This window comes from Tamandua tetradactyla, chromosome 22 (assembly GCF_023851605.1).
Source record: "Tamandua tetradactyla isolate mTamTet1 chromosome 22, mTamTet1.pri, whole genome shotgun sequence".
NCBI classification, from domain to species: domain Eukaryota; kingdom Metazoa; phylum Chordata; class Mammalia; order Pilosa; family Myrmecophagidae; genus Tamandua; species Tamandua tetradactyla.
Window position 1 is genome coordinate 1,218,663 of NC_135348.1, and position 22,852 is coordinate 1,241,514.

A 22,852-nucleotide genomic window follows, 5' to 3' on the forward strand; every position below is an offset into this window, starting at 1 on the left:
AAGACACAAAAATGTTAGTTTAGTTTGTATGCCAGCACCACTTCCACCAAAATGATGAAAAAGATGTTTTCATCCTCACATTCTGAATTAAGAGATATTGTCAAGATTCCAAAAGTTTGAATTAAAGTCTACTTCTCATTCAAATCCTACTCAGATGTCTGCACAAAATGATCAGGAAGAGTGATAAGGTCTCAATGAATTTTTAAAATTAGGCTTACTGATTCTTATGTACGCCCAGTGTCTCTTCACTGCTTTGGGTCTGAGAGCTCTGTTATACATGCCAACTCTGACTCAGACCATATTGTCATTTGGCTTATCTTGAGGCTGTCCTTAAGAGTGACAGGCAAGGAGCCTAAGACTAAAAATGATGAGAGGCAGTCCTTGACCTCCTTGCCTTAAAATGAGTTTGTTTTCTCGGAGGGTGGATTGTTCACCCCTTCTTTCATTCCAGTGAAATCCCTGCCACAGACTTAATTGTTAATAACAGTGGACTTTGCAGAACTGTTGAGCAGAGGAATAAATGACTTTTAATGTAGCGTTCATAGATTTTACTTTGTAAATTTTTACTTTATTTTATCATCTAGCGTTTATTTTCATTTCCTTTAAGGAAGGGTGTGCTTTCATCATTCCAAGGAAACAAACTGCATCAAATTTCCTTGCCCTTAGAATTTTATATATTTCTAAGGAAATATATTATTTTGGGGAAATAGTTGGAATAAATGAACCAATAATTGTAAATTAATTGGCAGAAAACAATGGAAAATACATGAGTGGATTTTAGGTAGTACCTAGTTTCAATAATGTTGAAAGATTGTTAAAAGAAAAATAATCACGCATTTCGTTAATCATTGGATTCACTTTTAAAATACAGAAATGCTATTTTGGAGGGAGAAACTTTTGCCTTTTAAAAAGTGTAGTATATACCAATCTCCTATGTAGGGTTGCCAGATAAAATGCAGAACAACCAACTTCAGATAAGCAATAAGTACTGTTTTAATGTAAGACAGTCATTTGAAATTTATTATACTAAAAGGTGTTCCTTCTTTTTCTGAAATTCAAGTTTTAACTAGGGCTCCTGTGTTTTTATTTGTTAAATATAGCGATCTTACCCCTGTACATATTTATTCAACAGTTAAGCATTACTTTCTGATTCCTTTGCTACAAAATTACTTGCCCCTTGAGAGCTATGTTTCCCAATTATATCTATCATAGATATCACTTGTTCTTGACCACTACTACTTGACCATTCTCAGGAAAAAGACATTTTGATTCAGTTAGTTAGAGTGAAGCCCGAGAATCTTTATTTATATATTTATTTTAGAACTATTTAATCTTAAATTTTTAAAAATTTTGTATGGCTATATATTATGTATTCACGTACCATGTAATCATCCAAAGTGTACAATCAATGGTTAAAAATATCATTATATAGCTGTGCATTTATCATCATAATCGAATTTTTTTTCTTTTTTTGTGAAAAATAACATAAATACAAAACAGCAATAAATTTCAAAGCACATTGCAACCATTAGTTGTAGAACAGATTTCAGAGTTTGGTATAGGTTACAATTCCACAATATTAGGTTTTTTACTTCTAGTTGCTCTAAGATACAGGAGACTAAGAGAAATGTCAATGCAAAGATTCAGCAATCACACTCATTTGTTAAATCCTACCTTCTCTGTATAATCCCCCCATCACCTTTGATCTTTCCCCCACTCTTTAGGGGTATTTGGGCTATGCCCATTCTAGCTTTTTCATGTTGAAAGGGGCTGTTGATAACATGGGATAGGGGATGGAATGAGTTCATGTTCTGGAGAGGGTGGCTGTGACCCCTCTGCATTTCAGGACTAATCTGGCCGTGGACCCAATCTGGAGGTTGTGAATTTCTGGAAAGTTACCCTAGTGCATGGAATCTTTGTAGAATCTTATATAATGCCCTAGGTGTTCTTTAGGATTGGCAGGGATGGTTTTTGTTGGGGTTTGGCAAGCTAGACAGGCAACATGTGTAATTGAAGCTTGCATAAGAATGACCTCCAGAGTAGCCTCTCTATTTGAACTCTTTCAACCACTGATACCTTATTTGTTGCACTTATTTTCCTCCTTTCGGTCAGGATGGCATTGTTGATCCCATGGGATCAGGGTCAGCCTCATAGTCCTCTCCCATCCACTGGGGAGACTTTCCCCCCTGGGTGTCATGTGTCATGTAATGGGGAAGAGGAGTGATTTCACTTGCAGAGTTGGGCTTAGAGAGAAAAAGGCCACATCTCAGCACCAGAAGTAATTCTTAGGCATGCCTATAGGTACGCTAAGCTCCTCAGCTACATACATAAGCTTCACAAGAGTAAGCCTCAAGATCAAGGTTATGGCTATTCATTTGGGGGTCCCTAATGTTTGACACAGTATCAGGGGTTTCCCTGGTGGTAAAGTTTAATAGTTCCATACTTTTACTCCCATTTCGTAGGGAACTTTGCCAATACTTTTTTATTATCTGCTTAATATACTCTGGGATTTATCCAGGCATTACATTAAGCTATACAGAATTAAAAGCCCTCATTCTTATTCTGGACTCCCTGTGTTTGGATTGTTTAAATGATCTGTTCAGACAGGTTGAGTTAGGTTGTGTACTACAGAAAATATATGTTCCGGACATAATAAACTTTTCTTCCTTTGGTCTCAAAGAGTAAATAAAAACAATGTCTTCCTTACCCCTGTATTCTGAATTACTTTAATCCCAACCTGAGCAGCTTCATTCTTATCCCTAAATACCAGGCTGTACATATATAAAGCAGCCTCTCAAACTCCAAAAATAGCAATTACCACTCCTGACTAAATGTGACCGCTATAAGAGCTTACAATGTAGACCCCTGTTTTCTTACAAGCATTTTATAAATGAAACCATACAATATTTGCTTGTTTCTGGTTTATTTTACTTCGCCAAATGTCCCACAGGTTCATTCACAATGGTGCGTGCCTCAAGTCTGTTCCTTTTTGTAGCAGCAGGGTATTCGATCATGTGTATACACCATCATTCGCCAATCTACTTCTCAGTGCATCCTTCAGCCACCTCCATAACTGGGCATCATGTCCAAATTCAGCAGTCCATCATCATTCTCAATTTTAGGTAATTTCATTGTTCCCCAAAGAAAGATAACCAATAAACACACCCTTACCAAACAGAAAATCTACACCTCCCCTTACCTCTTGTCCCTCCCCCCGTTATTTACCTCTGTGATATTGTTGGTGTTTTCCTGTTAAATTTAGCCCGCCGCATACAGTAGCAGTTTTCCCTCTATACCCTGAACTTACACACTCTTTGTACTAGACTCATACCTTTGTAGTCATTCATGCAAGAACTTGTTTGTATTTCTGGTGTTAATCAGTGGGACACATGGGTCTATACAACCCCTTTCAGTCATGTTCACCTTCATTATGGCAATATTGAAGTTGCCACAATGAAACACCATCACTTCTATCCATTCCCTTACATCAGAGTTCAAGCTCATTAGCTCACCACTCACCCATCTCTAGTGTCTGTGTGTCCCCAGGTCCCCTATATGAATATGCATTCTTAGCAAGTGCCTGAACCAGTTCTCATGATCAGGCTTGCGTGCTCACTGCCTTAGAGGAGGTGCCCGGTCATCCGCAGCTGTCCAGCACCGATCTTCCAGTCCTGTTTCCGCAGTTCCTCCTGTCACAAGCTTTAGACCTGGGCACCAGAAGGGATGCTATCACGTTTTGCTTCCTTCAAGCCATGTGGTCTGTGGAACTATATCCCATTCATAAGCAAAGTACAGGCATACCTTAGAGAAACTTCAAGTTCAGTTCCAGACCACTGCAATAAAGTGAATATGGCAATACAGTGAGTCATGTGAAGTTTTTTGGTGCATATAAGAGTCATGTTTACGCTATACTATAATCTCTTACGTGTGCAATAGCATGATGTCAAAAAAAAAATCAATGCACATACCTTAATGAAAATATGACACAGACACAGAGTAAGCACATGCTGTAGAACAAATGGCTGCAATAGACTTAGCAAGAGGTCCCGCAAACTTTCATTTGGTAAAAATAGTATTTGTGAAGCAAAATAAAGTGAAGCACAGTAAAACAAGGTATGCTTGTACACTGGTTGGAAGGTACAATCTGACTTCCTCATCCTGTCTCTTAATATTTTACTTAATTTAAGCAAGCATTCCCTTCATCATCATTTCCACATAGCTTATTTTGTTACTATCATTTTGAGAAACTTTGTAATATTCGTCATTATTGTCTAATGACTGAAATCTGGAGTTTAAACAACAGCATTCTTAGACCTATGCCATGTTGATGATTGCTCCTTTTGAGAATAATTTTACAGAGATTTTGAGGAATCCCACATTTGGGGAGGGAGAGGGAATAGTAAAAAACAAAATCATCCAATGAAAGCTTACACATTTTGTAAAAAAAATTATGCTTTGTATTTTCCGGTATCCAATGCATTAATTTTATTATATATCAGCTGTTTCTTACACATATTAATTAAATCGACACAGTGAACAAATGTGCATGTGAACTCATAAAGTCTATGTTCTCGGTTCATATTATGAGATGAATATTCTTAATATCAGTGAAGTCAGGATAATAAAGAGCTGTACTTAAAATTAGCATTACTTAAAAATGAATATGGTTTGGGGGACAAATTATTTCTCTAGGAGAAACAAGGAAGAAATTTTTTGTGTCTTTTCAAAGAACAAAGAAAATTTTTAAATTGCATCAGCAACAGAAAGAGAAGGTGAATGAAATTCAAAGAGAAAGAGAATGAAGTTCAGTTGAATATGAAATAAAAAGTATCTGTTGTCTGATAAAACTTCTGGGGAAGAATGCAGATTATGGAGTGCCAGGACTCACTGCTCCTGCAAGACAGCTAGTGGACAGGCAAGAACTGTCTGAAGCAGATGTTCTAGGGCTCTGGAGGCCATGGGAGCTTTTTGCAACGTCCAGTGTGGGGCAAGCGGAAGAGGCTGAGAAACTGATAAAGAACCGTGAAGAGCTCACTCTGCAGCAGCTTCTGGTGCCCACTCCCCGACTCTTGAGGCAGGCTGCCTCATGGTCCAGTCCCTGGCTGGCTGCTGCAGAGGGAATGGGACATGGAAATCCTTTCCCCCAAGAACAGGGAGGGGCATGCCCAAGTATTGATTATGACTTTTGAAATGCAGATTTAGATTTCTGGGTCCTGGTCCTGAGCTGCTGTTTCAAGCCTGCCCTGGACAGGGGCGTACGTGTGTGTTTAAAGTCACAGTACCTTCTTAGGGCTGTGGGGAGTGACTGGATATAGGACACATGCCCAGCTTCAAGGACTCATCAGAAAGGTCTTTGGCCCCTTTCCTTACCTTCTCCCCTGAGATTTTTGGAGCTAGTCTGCATCCCCCTTCATGGTTCGCTGGCTCTGTTTTGGCTGGGAACTACTGACTTGGGAAAATCCTCTCCAGATGACCCTCCTGCCAGAATTTGCTCTCCAGGCAAATGCAGCTAGAGGTAATGCAAGTTATTTAATATATATATATATATAAAACTATGGAAACAAAGCAAAAACAAACAAATGGATCATTATTCCCAGAGAAGGAACTGAGGAAAGGTAGCTTTCTCCTTGGGGTGAAAAAATTGCACAAATACTGCAATCGTAAAAATTGGCATCCAGTGTTTTGGAGCAGCTAGAAGGAGAAATCTGAGATGAGGGAATGGTAGCCCATGACAAACTCTGGAGCATGCTCTGTAGCTGCTTGTTGAAGTGTGCTTTGAAAATTACTGCTGTGTTTTCTTTTCTTTGAATGTATATATGCTATATTTTGCAACAAAAAAAATCGTAAAAAAGACTATAGGCAACTACAGTAATATTAGATAAAATAAATTCCTGAAATAAAAAAATCTGAAAAAAAAAACCCCACAAAAATTGTACCACATATCCAGGAAAGAATCAACGAAGAGCTGAAAAAAATCTGGTCAGTTAAATATGGAAAATCCTAAAGGTCTAATATAATATGTACCATGTCAAAGAAGAGCCTTAACACAAAGCCAATCAACAGCAAAACCTTAGGCAAGAGAGAGACACTTCAGAGGAAACTTGTCAAGTTAGCTGGATGCCCAGACATCAGCAAAAAATTATAAGCCATATTAAGAAACAGTAAGCTATGGCCCAAAGGAACAAATTAAAACTTTGGATTAGATTCATAATTTAGAACAATGAGTCAAAGATGTTCCAAGCAATTTCCTAAACTATTTTAAGGAGCTGAAGGAAAATATGGGTAAAAAGGAAAAGGATATTTAGAAGGCACTGTGTGCACATAAAGAAGAATTTGGAAGTATAAAAAGAAACATAACAGAAATTATGGGAATGAAAGGCACAACAGAAGAGGTTAAAAATACACTGGAAAGAAACAGTAGAGGCATACAATAACAAGGAAGAAAAATCGGTGAACAGGATAATGAAAATCTTAGAGACAGAAGAACAAATAAAGAAAAGAATGGAAAAAGTTGAGCATGGTCTCGGGGAATTGAATGACAGCGTAAAGTGCACCAACATACATGAAGGAGAAGTGAAGGAAAAAGGGACAGAAAGAATATTTGGGGAAATGATGGCCAAAAATTGCCCAACTCTTATGAAAGACAAAAATATACATGTCAAGAAAGCACAGTTCACTCCAATCAGAACAAATCCTAACAGACCTGCTTTAAGGCACAGACTGATCAATATGTCAAATGCAAAAGAAAAAGAGAATCCTGAAAGCAGCAAGAGAAAAGTGATTCAGCCCATACAAGAGAACTGCAATAAAACTAAGTGCCAACTTTTTATCAGAAACCATGAAGGTGAGAAGACAGTTGTTTTAGTTTCTTAAAGCTGCTGGAATGCAATATACCATAAACAGAATGGCTTTTAAAAAGGGAATTTCTTAAGTTGCAGGTTTACTTGCATTTCTAAGGCTGTGAAAAAATGTCCAAATTAAGGCACCAACAATAGATTACCTTCACTCAGGAAAGTCTGATGCCGTCCAAAGCTTCTCTTTCAGCTGGGAAGGCTCATGGACTTATCTGCTAGCTTTCTCTCCTGCTTTCTACGTCATAAGGATTCCCTGGGGTGGGGAGTGGAGTGGCTCTCATCTACATCTCCAAAGGTCTGGCTGTGTTGGCTCTGTTGGAACTCTTTCTAAAATTGTTCCCTCTTAAAGGGCTCCAGTTAAGCAACTTCATCTTAAATGGGTGGAGACACATCTCCATGGAAACTACCTAATTGAAAGGTACACCCCATAATTGGGTGGGCCACATCTCCATGGAAACAGTGGTTTCACCCAGCAATATTGAATGAGGATGAAAGGATATGGCTTTTCTGGGGGTACACAATAGTGTCAAACTAGCACAGATACTTACAATAAATGGGCTGTAAGGCTAGGGAAAGATTGCTAGGGGGAATGGATCTTCTGCTAAGACTGAAAGCTGAGCAGGAATTATCTGAAAAATTGAATGGAAGATCCTCTGCAATAGGAAGAACATGTGCAGAGGTGTTGAGATGGAATGAAACAAGGTGTATATAAAGAACTGGAAAAAATACATCCTATAATGCAGTTTAGATAGTTGAAGTCAGTAGGACAGGAAATGAAAAAAAAGTCTGGAGATGGTGTCTGCATTTTGCAGAATCGTATAGTCATGAGAAGATTTGTTTTCTATCCGAAGTGCAATGTGAGGCCAACGAAACACTTCAAATGGGTGATGTGATCAGATTGAACTTATTGCTTCATTTAACAAGAATTCACGGAACAACTGACATTGTTCTAGGCAGAGAGGGATCAACAAGTGCAAAACCCCTGTGAATGCAAGTTTATGAAATGAGAGGATCTCATAGTTGTCCGGAGTCTGGATGCAAGAGCTCAGAGTATGTTGGTAGGCTCTTTCTCTCTACCTCCTTCTCCTTTCCTCTCTCTCTCCATATGTATGTATGTGTTTGTGTGTGTATTGTACGTAATTTAAGCTATGGACATGGATAAAATAGGCAGTTGATATGGTATATGGTATAGAATGACAGGAGAAATAGACTAAGCTTTGAGAAAAGGCAAGATTTTATGGCTAGATGCAGAATGATGAAACAGCCATGAAAATAGAAAAATATCTAGATGCATGTTGTGTGATGAATTCAGGGAAAAACTGTGCAAAAAGAAGGAGGTATGGTGGCTTAGAGGTGAAGATAAAGCCTGTGATGTATTATGTTGGATTTAGTGACTTTAGAGTTAGTAAATTCTGTCTTGGTAGTGTAATGGAAGCCACATCCATTAGAATTGAATAAATAAGAAATGAAGCATAAGAATAGGTAAATGTTGCAAAAGTTTTAAAAAACTTCAAAAATATGGAAAGAAGAGAATAAAATAGTATCTGAAGTCAGCTTGTTTATTTGGGGGGAAGTATTTTTGTTTTCTTTTTTAATGGAGAGACTGAGGAATGTTTGGAAACTGTTGAGGCATCCCGTTGAGATGGCGATGTTGAATATACAAATGAGAGAAGGAGGGAATTAATGGAAGTGTAACGGATAGCTGGAACTTGGCAAAAGTGAATTTTTGTGGTGGCCCTACAGAGGGAATATGTCTCCCAGCATTATCAGAATAATGAATGTGTTTATTGCTGTCACTTTAAATGCAGTTTTCCAGTATCAATTAATCTCTGCTTCACTAACAATGCTGCTCCTTAAGAAAAAAGAAAATGCCGTTATTTTTCTTAGTTTAGTATTTGCCTTCAGTGATTCACAGTCTCAATCTCATCAGCAAGGATAAGTGGAATCTATGTATTACATACCTTTAGAAGTACATGACAATTTAAAAACAGCCAAATTTTGAAGGCAATTTTTAGCACCTGCATGCGATTTAATCCACCATCAATCTACTCACTGCCCGGTTATTTATCAACTTTATGTCAAGGGACAAGGAAAGATTCAAATATTGTTTAGCACACTCTAATTAATTAGTAACACTTAATTCAGAGGGTTTTTCTTTTTAACACTTTTCCCTCCAAGGATTATTCTAATGCCAAAGTAGAAGAAGAAAATATCCGTAGCGACTGTTAAACTCTTCCAAACTCAACATTTATCATTAGCCAATTAGCTCTGTACTGGGAGCAGCAGACTAGGGGCGGGGAGCTCACTGTGGGAGTCTGTGTGGCAGCGACCAGAAACAGCAACAGAAGAGCACGACTTCCTGGGAAATCATTCTCAATTACTCTTTTTATACTTTTTAAATTTTGACCTAATGACCCGTTTCTGTTTCCTCTCCATTTCTTTTCTTGCAGTTTTTTGTTTATATGCAGCTACTATATTTAGATCAAGTACAAATTGGCCTTATATCCTATCATAGTTTTACAACTTTCAGAATAGTCTCTACTCCTAACAGCAGACTGTTAAGTAGCACACACTATACATTATGTAGAAAGTTAATAAATCCTGGCAAAAGAGTGATATTTCAAAGCTCATCAACAGGAAGGTCCTTTACTTGCGCAAACGGCCACATATGCTGGAGGATTTGTTAATGGTTTTCTCACATCTAACATAACTTCCAAAATGTTGTTACTAGTTTTTTTCCTGGCCGATCCATATGAATCCCTCTTATTAAAAAAATACACTTTCCAGGACTCATTGAAGAACCAGATAACATTTTTTGAAATCATTCCGGGCAAGTTGCAGGTTTAAGCCAATTTAGATGTAGAGAGTGAACATACTACTTGCTGTAAGCAAACTTTAAAGTCCAGCTAAGGCCCTGTGAGCTGTCTTCATGAGCTCAAAGGACAGCTAAGCTGCAGATGCTCATAAACTATGATTTGCTAACCACTTGCTTACCAATGAGGAAAAGCTGCAATAAAAGTAGAACCTGAACGAACAAAACAGTTCTTTCTTTCAGCAGAAAATGATTTATCACCATTGTCCAGTTAGTTGTAAACTAGGTAAATCTAGCTCTGTGATTTATTGCCTAAGACATTTTCTTCTTTCCTGAAAATTCTCTGTCAAAAAAAAAAAAAAGCCATTTGGAGAGTTGGGGTCCTTTGATAAATAGCCTGCGATTCTGGCAATTTGAGCTGAATATTGATTTCTCTTTACCTCTTTTAAGAACTTGTTAGTCCCTTTTGAAAAAGTTTGAATAACTCTCACTTGTTTGTTTACTTACCATGTTACTGTGCTAGGGGTTGACTTGATTCTATGAATAAGCTGGCACATCTTCAGACATTGTCTGATTAAAAACACCACCAAAGAAGTTTCATTAAATTTTAATTGCTATTACTAGTGAAACAAACACATCTGTTTACTGAGGATATTCTGTTGTAGTTAGAGTTATAATCATAGCTCTATTTAAATTCAGTCACTTAAATCTTTTCTAAGGATTTGTGTCTGTTGGAAGCTAATTTACTTTCTTGGGAGGCCATGTTCTACCTTGTAGCTAAACAAGTAAATGTCATGTCTTAGCACAGATGGTTTAATACTTTTGAGTTGTTCTTTAGTAAGAATCCTATAAAAAATATTAACTTGCCTTTTTCCCTGAATTAAAAATTCAACACATGCTTACTTATTGAAAACTTAAAATATAAAAAATGAAAACACCTACATAATCCTACTAATATAGGAACTAGAATTTTGGCATATTTTTCTAGGATTTTATACAAAAATATTTGTACTTACATATTTATATGTAACTAAGAACATGTATATACAACTTTGAATCATACTCCTACGCTTAAGAACAGCTATATGTTATACCATCACTCACTGGTTTGTAATTTACTTCTCCATTTCTTCATTGTTGACTAGTTAGGATTTTCCAACATTTTTATTTTCTCATGTTTATCATGTGATATTTAGTACATGCAAAAGATGATATAAAATAGAGACATAAGAGTAAATAATAGTGTTAAAACGAATACTAATATATCTATCACTTGGTTAGAAAGTAAAACAATTCTAATTTCTTTCCAACTGTGATCCCCTCAGCCACTCAGAATAATTTCAACCCTTAATTTTTATCCATTCTGTGATTTCCATACAGTTTTATCACATAATTAATTTCTGTATAACATGTTTTTGAGGTTTATATAAATGCAATTATATTGTCTGTCTTCTCCTGCTGCTTGTTTTTTTCACTAAACAGTAAATTTGGGAGATGCATCCATATCCATATATGGGGATATAGTATACTTACTTCATTATACATTTTGTTTGATTGTTTGAGGAGACCAGAATTTATTTTTCCTTAATTCTTTTGTTGGAGAATTCTCTTCTTTTCTTTTCTTGCTATTGCAAACAACCTTGTAAGTGTTTTTGTATCTGTCTCCTTTTGCTCATGTGCAGATTTCTCTGGGATAAATGCTATAGGGTGCTCCAAGCAAATACCATGAAATAGGTTGGCTTAAACAATGGAAATTGGTTAGCTTACAGTGTTGAGGCCCCGAAAATGTCCAAGTTAAGGGACCATCAAAACAATGCTTTCTTCCTGAAGACCACCTGCTGACCGTCTTTGGCTTCTCTGCTTCATGGCAAGGCTCCTGATCTCTTGCTGGTGCTCTGAGTTCTTGTCTCCTGTAACCACCTTTCTGTATTCATTCTGACAGTAAGGGACTCCTGTAATAGGATTAAGACCCATTTTGATTGAAGTGGGACGAGCCTTAACTGAAATAGCCTCATCAAAAGGCCCTTTGTATAATGGATTTACATGCTCAGCAAGGGATCAGACTTACAAATATGTTTTTCTGGGCTACAGACAGCTTCAAACCATCACAACATGTTTACCATTTCATTTTATAATGCAATATTTTATATAGCAGCAATAGTTAATTTACACCATTGTCATCAATGGATAAGAATTTCTATTCACATCCTTGTGTAACATTATCTATCTTTAGAGTATTTAACTTTTGCCAAGTTGGTAGATGTAGAAAATTATCACTGGATGATTTTTTCTTTAACATTTAAAGGAGATTTTACTGTATATTCTTATTTTCAAATATATCCCATTTGGAGTAATTGACTACTGATAGGGTTCTTCCAGTATAAGAATGCATGCCTCTTATAGGAACATGAGGGATATGAATCAACACTTATATGGAATACAAAATCCAACACTCCCCCCCCCTACTAAAATGCCCTCCGTATGTATTGCATCTGAATTGTACATATATATCCAAATACTCTCTGGGTGGTTTTAATTTGTATTTCCCTATTTGTTAATGAGATTAGGCTTTTCATATGTGTACTAGCCATTCTCTTTCCCTTCTTTGTTCATGTATTTTGCTTATCCTTCCATATGATGTTTCCTTTTTCCTAGTAATTTTTGGTAACCCATTATATTATAAATTCTGTATATATTTACTTATTATATATGTTGCATATATCAGACTTTTTTGTCACTTTCTTTATGGTATCTTCAAAAGGTTGAATGTAAACACTTATGCATTGTTCTCTCTAATGTTATGATTCTTGGTCTTTGACCTACCAGTAGTCACTAAAAATCATCATTTATTTTCATCTAACAGTTTTAAGTATTTGTCTAGAATCCACATGGAATCTGTTTCTATTTATGATGTGAGATAGAGTTCCACTTTAATTTTTTCTCCTGTCTATAATGACTTAGCTTTCTGTTGTAGCTATAACAAATTACCACACAATTAATGGCTTAAACAATGCAAATTTGTCAACCTACAGTTTTGTGAGTCAGATGTCAGACATGGATATAGCCGGGCCAATATCAGAGTGTCAGCACAGCTGCATTCCTTCCTGGTTGCTGTAAGGGAGAATCCATCTCCTGGCCTTTTTCAGTTTGTAGAGATGGCCGGCTTTCCTTATGTCTGGAACTTCTGTTCCATCTTCAGAGCCACCAGTGTCACGTTCTTTGGCTCTTCTTTCATTGTCACATCTCTTGGTCTGAACACAGAAGAGTCTTGGTTTTTAAGAATTCATGCAATTAGATTGAGCCCGTATGGAAAATCTGGGAAAATATCCTCATCTCAAAATGTGTATCTTAGAAAATATGGGAAGAAAAAAGAAAAGAAAAAAATTGTGTCCTAATCATATATGAAAAGTCCCTTTTGCCCCATAACGTTAAATCATCACAGGTTCTAGGACTAGGGCATGGACAAATTTGAGGGCCGTTATTTCACCTGCCGTGCCACCTGTTCTATCATCATTTATTAAATAGTTTATAATTTACTTACTGACTTTTAGTGATGACATCCCCATCAATTACAAAGTGTGGTTTCTTTCTCGATTTTATTCCTTTGGCCATTTTCTTTTCTATTCATACTTCATGGCACATGTATTTATTATTGTAGCTTTAAAATAGGTCTCAAAATGTGAAAGTTAAAATTTCCTTAACCTTTCTTTTCTTCTTCTTTATAAGTTATTTGTCTGTTTTATCCAGTTAATCTTCCATATACATTTTAGGATAATTTTGCCAAGTTCCAAGAAAAATCATGCTAAGATTTTGACAGGAATTGTATTGAATCTTTGGGTAAATTTGGGAAAAAAATTGACTACCATTTTTAGTGTTTTCGTACATGAATATAGTGTATCACCTCCTCTATTCCTAGTTTGATAAAATTTTTGTTTTACATACACGAATGTTAAATTTTTAAACATTTTTTATTGTGAAAAAAACATATTTGCCAAAAAAGCAGTAAATTTCCAAGTACATTTTAAATAAGTAGTTATACAACAGATTTTAAAGTTTAGTATGGGTTATAGTTCCACGATTATTCATTTTTACTTCTAGCTGCTCCAAGACACTGGAGACCAAAAGAAATATTAATATACTGATTCAGCAATCATATGCTGAATGTTAAATTTTATAAAATGATTTTCTGCCTCTGTTGTTGTGTTAATATGGTTTCACTCCTTTGATTAGTAAATGTAACGAATTAAATTCATGGACTTGTCTAATGAATTAAATTTATGAATTTTCCTAACATAGAAATAAATTTGAATTATTTATTCAACAAATTCACTGAATATTTAGTTATAAATAGATACTTTAGGAATAATACTCATGAACTAAACAGACAGAAATGTTTTTCATTTTGGAATCTACCTTCCAGTGTTTGGAAACAGACAATGTAGGAAATGAACAAGTATATTTAGAGTTTATCAAGGATGATAAGTGTAGTGGAGAAAATTAAGTTAGAAAAGAGACTGAGAGTGTCACAGTATAATTCTAAATAGAGTTGTCAGGAAGGATTCACCTAGAGTGTGACATCTAAGAGTAAGAACATAAGAGAACAAAGTTATCTCAGAGAAAAACGACAAGTCAGAAACAACAGTAAGTGCAAACATCTTGAAGTTGGAAGATACCTGGTGTTTTAATGGAAAAACAAGGAAGAGCATAACTGCGACAGAGTTGGCCAAGGGTGAGATTAGGTCAGGAGTATATACGTATAGAGGGGGCAAGTCTTTTGGACCATTTTAAAGGTTTTGCTTTAACTGTAAATACTAGGGGAAACCATTGGAGGATCTGGTGTAATGAAGTAGCATATCTGTTATATGTTTTAAATGAACACTCTAGCTACTATACTGAGAATAGGCTATAAGGATTCAGAGAAGAAACAGAGACAATTAGGAGGCTATTACAAAATTTATGAAATGAACAAATTAATAATAAAATATAACATGTCCAGACTGACTCAAGGAAAGAAACAAAATCTTGGTAGATTTATCTACTCCCCACCACTACCAAAGTGGAAAACTATAGACAAAAACCAGAACCAAACAGTTCAGACACTTTTACAAGAGAGTTCTAAACAAACAGACAAGAAGCCATTTAACTTTACTCTTAAAGAAACTCACCCAGAGATTAGAAAATGGTTACACAACTCAATTTTATGAGAATAATATAATGTGCACAACAAAGTCAGATAAGAATAATGTAAGAAATGATAATTAAAGACAACACTTTCAAGAATAAAAACCAAAAGTCATTAAAAATATTAGCAATTAAAAAAGATAGTGCATCATACTGTATATCTCAAGCTTAACAAAACTTCTGACCTTCACTACACTGTCACCTCCCATCTTTTCTCTCAGTAAATGGTAACCGCTTTCAAGTTGTTTAGCTTTCTGTTGTCTTTTTCTTCAGGTAATATTCAGAATTGGACCGCGTAGTACTACCTCTATCATGACTATCCTAGTCTGCCTGTCGTGTTTTTCACTTCAAAAAGTGATTTTTATCATATATTTTTGAGTACTTCTTTATATTCTAATATGAGTAAATGTTTGATCAGGAAAGCAGAATCTGCTCTACGTATTCCAATAATAAAATTCAATGTTAATTAGGATCTTACACTGCTAGTGAAAGAGTTAGGGCATAAGCAGCAGCAAAGATGCTCAGGGATCGGAAGAGCTTTGCTGAAGGTATGAGGTCTCCGCCTGAAATACAGAGCATGGGTGGATAAAACCAGAGCTTGTGGAGATTCCTGAAGAGTCTGTAAATCCCACCTTTATTGACAGACCTGGGGATGCAAAACGCGTTTACATTGGACACACTTGTTTTAGATTCCTAGCTGCTAGAACAAATACCATGCAATGCGTTGGTTTAAACAATGGGAATGTATTAGCCCATGGTTTTCAGCTAGGAAAAGTCTAAAATTGAGGGGTCAGCGAGGTGATGCTTTGTTCCCGAAGACTGTGGCATTCTGGGGCTGACCACGGATCCTTGGACCTTAGCACATGGTAACTGCTCCTGGTCTCCCTCTCTGTCTGATTTTCATTCTACTCATAAGGGACTCCAGTAATCCAGAGGAAAGCCCAACCTTATTCAGTTGGGCCAACCTTAACTGAAGTAACATCTTGAGGAGGTTTTATTTACAGTGGGCTGACATCCTCCAGAATATGCAGACAAAGACCAAGCACATGTCCAAACGGGAGTACAAAGTTCTGCCCGCCACGCCTGCAGCTTATGATCCCCAGACCTCTTGAATATAAAGAGCCACCCTTCATTTTCTCCACCCAGCTCTCAAATGAATTTCTTTCTTTGGTGGACTCAAACCTACGTAGTGATTTGGGGAAACACAGCTCCCATAGTGCGTGAGAGCGGCCGTGGTGATGCCAGGTTGACAGTTCAACACAATTTCTTGTTCTTCACTCATACTTTAAATTTCCTCTTTTATTTCTTAATCTCAATAACATATATCTTTTATAATCTGTACCTAAGAAAACCAACCTTTGAAATATTTTCAGGCCTGAATCTGCTACCCATGTTTCTGTGTTTAATCGTATATTTTATGATTTTGTCTTAGAAGTTCACGTTCTTTGAAATATGATCTGTGGGATTTCTTAAATATTTACTTTGAGGGTTTGTTCTTCTAGAGAAGATTATGTTTATTTCTTCTGGGAACCTTGGATTATTAGCTACCTGAGACCACTTTAAATGTTCAAAATATTGACTTTATTAATCCACACGGAAATACAAATCTCAATTTACAAGTTTAAGAACTATACAGATAATATGAGTTCAGGCTAAAACCTGTCTGAAAGCTGGATTCTAATTACCAGCTCCACAGGATGCATATTCTCCCTTTACACAGAGCCGAGTTCATAGGTAAATTTATTTACCAGCTCCCTTTTCAGAGTTTGTTGTTTATTTCTGATTCACACTTTTAATGAGTTTGTGGCACTTTTATGAGAATCTTAAAACCTGTTCTTCATTTTGCGTGAACCATGGCTTTTTTCCTACCCTGCTCTCTTACTTCCTGTCTGGCTCAAGGTGTCAGCTAATTTTACAGTCATCCCAAAACTTCGCAGTGCTGGTTTGAAAGGATGTATGTCCCCTAGAAAAGCCATGTTTTAATCTAAATCCCATTTTGTAAAGGCAGAATAATCCCTAGTCAATACTATATGTTTGAATCTGTAATTAGATATTCTCCCTGAAGATGTAACCCAGTCAAGAGTTGTTAAACTGGATTAGGTGATGACATCTCTCCACCCACTTGGGTGGGTCTTGATAAGTTTCTGGAGTCTTATAAAAGAGGAAACATTTTGGAGAATGAAGGAGATTTCTGAGAGAGCAGAGAACAACATAACCACAAGAAGCAGAGAGTTTACCAACCAGTAACCTTTGGAGATGAAGAAGAAAAATACCTCCCGGGGGAGCTTCATGAAACAGGAAGCCAGGAGAAGAAGCTAGCAGATGATGCTGTGTTTGCCATGTGCCCTTCCAGATGAGAGAGAAACTCTGACTGTGTTCACCATGTGCCCTTCCACTTGAAAGAGAAACCTTGAACTTCATCAGCCTTCTTGAACCAAGGTATCTTTCTCTGGATGCCTTTGATTGGAAATTTCTATAGACTTGTTTTAATTGGGACATTATCTCAGCCTTAGAACTGTAAACTAGCAACTAATTAAATTTCCTTTTTTAAAAGCCGTTCCATTTCTGGTTATTGCATTCCGGCAGCTAGCAAACTAGAACAGGTGGATTGTCTTCCAAGCTCACCCACGTGGCTATTGGTAGCTTAATTTCTCCCATGTTATTGGACTGAGGACCTCAATTCCTTGCTGGATATTAGCCAGAGACATCCCTCAATTTCATGCCAATGGGCTTCTCTACAAGGCAGTTCAGAGTGTGGCAGCTGGCTTCATTTGGGAGATCCACCCCAATGCAAAGAAAGAAAAAGTGTGAGTAAGACTGGAAGCCTTGGTCTTTTATAACCTCTTCTCAAAGTGACATCTCATCACTTTTCCTATGTTCTATTCATTAGACGTAAGTCATAGGTTCAGCCCTTACTCAAGGGGAGAGAATTGCATACGGGAATGAGTATCAACTAGTGGGCATCACTGGGAGCCGTTTGAGAAGCAGTCACATTGTCTTATTCAGAATATATCTTACTACAGGATTTAAATATGTTTCCTTTTTTGGTTCTTAGAATAGGATTATTCTTCCTTCTGTATACTTTCATCTCTCAAATTTTATGCAAATTGTCTTACACATATGGGCTACTATGTTAGATAAAGAAGTGTTTATCTTGTATTCTTCATAGGCTCATTTAAACATGTTAATGTGCTTATTGGCTTTATTTACTCCACACAGAAATCCAAATTAGATCTATAGTGCATTCCTACTGCACTACATACTCTAAAGGATAGCTGAAGATTATATAATAAAAATATCAACAATAAGTGATTGCTAATGTTGGCAAGGAGATGGAAAATCCAGTCACCTACATTGCTTACAAGTGAGAAAACTGACACACTTTCTTTTGAAAAATGTTTAAATGTATATTCTAAAGTTAAACATAAGATCCTTATAACTCAGAAATTTGACTTTATAATATAAATATAAATACATATATTTCCATAGAGGGACTGTTTATTATAGCCAAAATCTACATTCATAGACTTTTAAATATTGGATTGTGAATTTTGGATTGTGACCTACATATCATCTCATCTTTCCTCTTTAATCCCCAAATATTAGCAGCTTATTTAGTGTTAAGCACATACTTGGCTCTTTGTGAATGTTTTTTGAATGGCTGAAGTGTATTAGTACCTTTACTTCCATTTTTTGCTCAGGTAACAGGCTGAAGTTGTCACTTACTTTGTGGAAGGATTCTATTAATTGCTTTTACATTTTGTTAGGCTGAAATAAATTCTCCAGCTCTCAGTTTGTATATCTAACCCTTGTTTTCTTGTGAATGGACCTTCCTGAAATGAGCAGCCATCAGAGCAAATTCACTAATCTTGTTTCCTTTTCTGAAGTATGAAAATAAATATTTTCATTTTCAAATTTATAGAAATGAACCTGAAGTCTTAGGGCTAGGCAGGTTATAAGGCCTATTGTTAACATAGAGAACGATACTGATGAATGTGGACCCAAAGAACCTTGTGCATTGGACTCTTGGATTCAATATGTAGACATTTTATTTTTTGTTCTGAGAATGAGCCTAAATAATGAGTGCCTTTAAGACTGTAATACCTACCAATATTTTTGTTGGCAATATAACTGGCTGCTAATTATAATAATTATATTTGCTTCTATTATTGCAAAGTACTTTATATTTTCCAGTGCCATTTTAGACGTCTCAATTGAGCCTTAGTAACAATTTGAGTAAGCATAAGCATTGAATGCTCTTATCCAAATGTTCTTATGAAGAATCTGAAGATAAATGAGATTAAAAGAGATTTATCTGCTCCAAAGATCCAGGAAGAGATAGATTTGGGCCAAATTTGTGTCTCTTACGGATAGCCTGTGTGATTTACCAAAGAGCTTTCATGATCCCTTTAGCACTATTCTAAAAATGAGGAAGCCATTCATTCACACAAGTACTCAGTTATTTTCTATTTATTCAGCATTCACTGCACATCCCAGGCACTGTTCTCACTTTACGCAGGGGAGCACAAAGCAGCTGTTGTCCCTGCCTTCATGGAAATCACATCTTATAGCAGGGACAGATGTTGAACGATTAAATCTCCCAATTATTTTAAAGCTATAAATGTGATAAGGTACTGTAAGGCTGTGTAGTGGTCCTATGCAGTTGGGGGTGGGGGTACAGAGGCAGTTAGGAAAGCCTTCCTTGAATCAGTACCATTTAAGCTGAATTATGATAGACGATTAGAAATTTGTCAGGGGAAAAATAGTCCAGGCATAAGGAAGGGCAGGTACAGAGACGTAAGTATGAGCAGAGCTTGTCTTTGTCTAGGAACTAAAAACTGTCAGGGTGACTGGATCAGAATGCGGGAGAGGAAAATGGTATTAACTGGGGAAGAGGCTGCAGCAGGTGCCACATCACCACATTACAGATTTGGGATGTTAATGTAAATACAAAGAATTGAAGAATTTTCAATCAAAATCATTATTCCAAAAAATCACTAAATACATTTTTTAAAATGCAATTCTAATATACAATAATTGACTGCTAAGAAATGGCAAAATAGGATATGCTGTTCACACCTGCTCCATGGGACGACTAGAGAAGTGACAGAAAAACAGTCAGGACAGCAGTTCCAGGGTACGTGTGACCAGAGAGAAACTTCTACATTACATAAGAAGGGCCTGGGTGAAAAAGCAGAGAAATTACGATTGAGAGGATGAGGTGAATTTATCTGCACCTAGGGCGGGCTGCAATTACCTAATATGTACAGACTGGTTAACGAGGTTGAACTCAAAAGTATGGGAATGAATAGAGGTGATAGGATTCATTAGGGGGTTATGAGTAATAGTGCCATATTGAAGGTGATTATGACTGAAAGAGGTTATTTAGAGCCATGCACTTCACCAACTAGCACTACAAATATAAATAGGTAGGTTCTTGCGTGAAAAGATTTCAAAAGTATGACCCTTGTACAAAGAGTTAATAATAGAAGGTATATGGGAAAAACTACTTACTGCACACTATGGTCTATGTTTAGCAGGAATACATCACTAGTACCACAACAATACTGCAGGTAAATAATTTGGGGGAGGGAAGGACAAGAATCAAATAGGGTTTTGGGTTTTCTATTTGGTGTCAGTGTGTCTATCTGTTATTTTTCTCTTTGGAGCAATGAAAATTATTTAAAATTGAGAGTGATGATGATTATATAACTGAGGATGCTATGAAACAGTGTTTATTTTGGATAACATATATGCTATATGTGTATATGTCAACAAAATCTGCAGATTCAAAATAAATAAATAGACCCAAAGATTCAAGTGCTAGAGAAAATGTAGAGAGAGATGTATACCTATTCAGTTTTGGTAGGATAGCAAAATGGGGTAGCTCTTCTCTAGTAAAATGCAGTGGGTCCATGGGAGGCTAAATATAGGGTCACCACATGATTAGGCAACCCCATTACTGGGAATATATCTAAAGAACTGAAACCAGGAACTTGAATAGACATTTGCACACTGATGTTTATAGCAACATTATTTGTGATACCTAATGGCTGGAGGTAGCCAAAGGGTACAGTGACTGAGAAGCAGAAGGGTGAGCTGGGGTATATACACATGATGGAATATTGTGCATCTACAGAAAGGGACAAAGTCACGAAGCATGCAACAAGGAGAATCAACCATAAAGATATTATGTTGAGCAAAATAAGCCTGAAGCAAAAGGAAAAATATTGTATTGTCTCTTTTAGAAAATACTTATAAGGACATTGGGGCCTGGATTGTAGCTTTTACAGCAGTCAGATTTATTCCTGAGCTTAAGTGTTATTTCTAAATTCTGAGATGCTGTACTGTAACTGAGTAACTTGGTATTTTTCTGGAACTTTGGTTACCTCTGTGATACCTAAGATTCAGAGCTGGAGTTCTGCAGCTCTGAAAGTCGGCATTCCTACATGCAGCAACTGTTAAAGAAGCCGAAAAAGAGATCAGGCTTCAATTAAAGATAAGAATGGAGCCCATCTGGTTGAGACCAAGGTAAATCAGAATACAGGGCAAAGGGTGACAGTGTCTGTATTTTAGAACTTCACCTACTGTATGAGACCAAAGAAAGAGAGGTTTGTTTTGTCCAAAACCTAAATTTTATGCAACACACAATCTAATTCAGCCTGTCTGTCCAGTTCAGTTAAACAACCTAAATACATGGAGTCTAAAATTGGGAACGAGGTTTTGCCATTCTGTATAGCGTAATGTAATACCCAGTTACATTCCAGAGTACGTTGGGCAGATAATTTAAAAGTATTGGCAAAGTCCCTTGAAGGACTGGAATAAAAATATGGAGCTATTAAATTTCCCCACCTCAGAAATCTCTGATACTCTCTCAAACTTTAGGGACTCCCAATGGCCAAGCCCTTGGTCTTGAGGATTGCTCTTACAAAACTTATGTCTGTATTGGAGAAGCTAAAATAATGCCTATGAGTTGCTTCCTAAGAACTACTTTTGTTGCTTAGATGCAGCTTCATTCTCTCTTTAAGCCCAGCTCTGCAAGGAAAATCATTACCCTACCACTGCATGAAACATGACATCCATCTTTGTTGTCTCCCTAGCAGTGAGGGACATGACTCCCAGGAATGAGCCTGGCCCTGGCACCTTGGGATCAACAATGCCTACCTGAGGAAATGGGGGAAAAGAAATGTAACGAAATAAGGTATCAGGGGCTAAATGATTTCAAACAGAGTCAAGAGGCTATTCTGGAGGTTTCTCTTAGGCAATAAGCTTCAGCTAGATAATTGCTAATTGCGATGGCATGCCAAGCCCCACTAACAGTGTTCTTGTAAACCCTAAAATACTCAGGGCTCCGTCTGAGACCCCATAAAAGTTTCACTCACTATGATGATTTTTCAGAAACCTATATTTTCCAGATGGTTCCTTGGCCAGATAAATCCTGAAACCCAGAGTTACTAGTTTCTCCAAGAGCATCAACTGGTTGCATCCCCCTATCCCATAATATCGACACCCCTTTTCAACATGAAGAACTTGAGTGGTCATTTTCCAAATATCCCTGAAGACTGGAAGAAGGATCAAGGAAAGGAGGAGTTGTATCAGAGAAGATAGGATTTAATAAATGAGTGTGACTACTGGATAATTATACTGGCATTTCTTTTTAGTCTACAGGGTCTTAAAGCAGCTAGAAAGAAACACCTGAAATGGTAAACTGTAACTCATACCAGACTTTGAAATTTGTTTTAAAACTGCTTGTTAAAACATTTATTTGTATATATGTCATTTCACAATAAAAATATTTTATAATACAGAATAATAATTTTCAACAAATACTAAGTACTTTCTATTAGCCAGGTACAATCCTTAGCTATGCTGAATGAAGCATATGTTCTAAATTTGCAGAATTACTGCATCTAAGAATCCAAAGAGGATGTCCATGACAGCATCTCATAGAAATATTATAAATAACTTGGAAATATATTTATGTACAGTACTTTGCAAATTTTAA

General features: G+C 36.6%; 1 protein-coding gene and 1 long non-coding RNA gene across 4 annotated transcripts in view; one reads left to right on the forward strand and one right to left on the reverse strand.

Annotated features, from left to right (window-relative positions):
- The window catches only part of MARCHF1 (membrane associated ring-CH-type finger 1), an 894,978-nt gene that overhangs the window by 97,572 nt on the left and 774,554 nt on the right, over positions 1-22,852 (forward strand). The gene's annotated exons all lie outside the window — the stretch shown is intronic.
- LOC143666180 (uncharacterized) lies at positions 2,916-7,231 on the reverse strand. Its single transcript, XR_013167447.1, has 3 exons — positions 7,001-7,231; positions 3,520-3,833; positions 2,916-3,111 (listed from the first exon to the last, which is right to left on the reverse strand). It is a non-coding gene; the product is annotated as an uncharacterized LOC143666180 (long non-coding RNA).